The following is a 2,500-nucleotide window of genomic DNA, read 5'->3' as shown; positions in this document are numbered from 1 at the left end:
AATATATGTTTTTTTTTTTTTTTTTTTTTTTTATCGTGAATATCTCATAATTCAAGCATTCTGACAACGCATAAGTAATGCAAACAAATGCATGGTCACAAATGAACCAGTGACTGTGCGCATACGCTAAGCGGTCTCAGGATCGTGTGCTCACTGAAGAACTTCGCAAGAGTGAATCCTGCGACATCCTTCTCCGAGGTCGTCCGTGTTGGCGAGCCAGAGAGACCGCAGGGTGTCCAGAAGCGAGAAGACGTCCTCAGGAGGTCTGGCCATCCACGAGACGCCCGTGCTAAAAAGGGAGAGCAGGAATGGCCGTGTGAATAGAATCATGTGAGAAGAGTGTGTTTCTTGGAAGTAGGAAATAAGAGACGTTAAAAATACTGTAATATTAATGTATGTTATTCTTTATATAACTTCATATGGCGGAAAACTATACCACATCTTCGGGTTACCTGAAGAGAGGGAATGCAAGGCTGCTGACACCTCTCTGACGATCACTAATACTGTTGAGTTCGCAGAGCGGGCGTTGCAGGCAAGACGCGCCCGAGCCAGGGTGGGCGCGCCTCCCGAACTGCCATGTGAAATCCACCAGCGCCACCCCGAGCCGCGCAGCTGACTCAGCTTCGTCAATCAGCGTCAGGGAAGGGTTGGTGGCACTGCTGTCTGGCGCGTCTGTGACCTGTGTCTCGTTGGCCACTGTGAGGTAGAGCGTCTTCCTTGTGAACCCTGCGTCCACGGGGTCCTGCACTTCCTTTGTCTCGGGTTTTCCAAAGATGTAGTCGCTCACCGAACTCGCGAAGGGGAGTTTGGAGAGGCCGCTCGGCAGACCCATCTGATCCTCGCTCCATTTTTCGATCGACTCGTAAACATCGGCGGCCAGCTCGTAGGCAACCTGGAACTGGTCACTTTCCTTCAGGTAATTGAGCAGCTCACTCGTCTTGCCAAGGAAGCCGAAGGTAATGGAGGAATTGAGCGAATTATACATAATCAAAAATCGCACAAAGACGAAAGCCAAGAAGGCGAGAATGGCCAGACTAGTGAGGACCTTCTCGTAGTAATCCCGAGGCAGCACATTGCCGAAGAAAGACTGCAAAATGCTTACAGTCGAGTCGAAAGAGCTTTCCACTTTGGTCTGGAGCGGGTTTACGAGTCTCTGTAATTTCTTCTTCACGTCGTCAATAATTGGTGTGATTTCGTTTGATAAATCACCCATGCCTTTGTTGAATTTGTTTGCGAGACCACTAATGTCTTTGTTGAGTTTATTTGCTAAACCTCCCATATCCTTGTTAAACTTATTGGCTAGATTCTCCATCTCCCCTTTGTTGAACTTATTCGCCAGATCATTCAGCATACCCTTGTTGAAAATGTTGCCTTTGTTGCCACCTTGGTTTGACTGATACATGTTTCCCCCTGAATTAGATTGATACATATTCGTCCCCGTGTTAGACTGATATATATTTCCTCCCGAGTTAGCTTGATACATGTTCATCCCTGTGTTAGGCTGATACATATTTCCCATAGCTTTAGTCATCATTCCATCGATAAAGCTTTCGAAGTCGCCCTTCATCTTCTGCAGATCCGAGACGCTGAGGCGGTCGTCGGCGGGGCGCGGGACCCCCACGTTGACGATGGGCATGACGGGCAGCACCCCGGCATGCACCACGCCCTGGTTTGGACGCCGTTGCGGAGGCGGAGGCGTTTTCCAGGAACCGCTGGGTTGGGGACGCGGCCGAGGAAAGCGAGGGGACGGATTAGAAATCCCTTGTTCCGGTTGTCCTGTGACCGGTCGACTAAACTGAGGCGTGTCCGGCTGCGGGCGGGTCTGTAGAGGCCGGTTCGGGGACGGCTGGGTTTGAGGAGGCCGCGTTTTGGCGTCGGGAGGCACTTGGCTCTGAGGAGGCCGGTTATTGATGTTAGAAGGCAGTTGACTCTGAGGATTCTGGGCTTGGTCGGGAATTCTTGGTTCGGAAAACTTTGGCTGATTGTCCTCCGCAATCCTTATCCTTATCCTCTGGCCGTTATTGAGGTCAATCTCGGAATACTCGTCAGTCTCGTCGTTGGTCTGCACCTGCGACTGACCGGGTTTCAGTCTAATTACGACGCGAGTTTCATCTGCTTCAGTTAGATCCGGATTGGTGCTTGGATGTCCTCGGTCGCTGTGGGAATTGACAATGATTCCCCCTCCGTATGAAGCTGGCTGAAATGGGACCATCGGGCTTCCGTGGGGCGGCTGGCCTTGGAATTCAGGAAGCACGTCGGCCATTGCGTTTATGAGTACGGGTGTTGGCATATTAGATGGAGTGTGGATTACATAACTGGGCGGAATCCGGCCAACGACGTTTTCCAGACCCGGTGCAAACGGCTGGTTCCCGGATTCGGGCGTCCGGGCTTGGGCAGGAAGGTGGCCCGCTGAAATGTTGCTGACTTGTGGCGGTTGCAGAACCTGACCTACAGATCCGGACGAGGTCGGGTAGAAAGGAGTCGTGTAAACTGGGCGGAA

Source organism: Penaeus monodon, chromosome 4 (genome assembly GCF_015228065.2).
Source record: "Penaeus monodon isolate SGIC_2016 chromosome 4, NSTDA_Pmon_1, whole genome shotgun sequence".
Classification (NCBI taxonomy): Eukaryota; Metazoa; Arthropoda; class Malacostraca; order Decapoda; family Penaeidae; genus Penaeus; species Penaeus monodon.
This window is presented reverse-complemented; position numbering follows the sequence as displayed.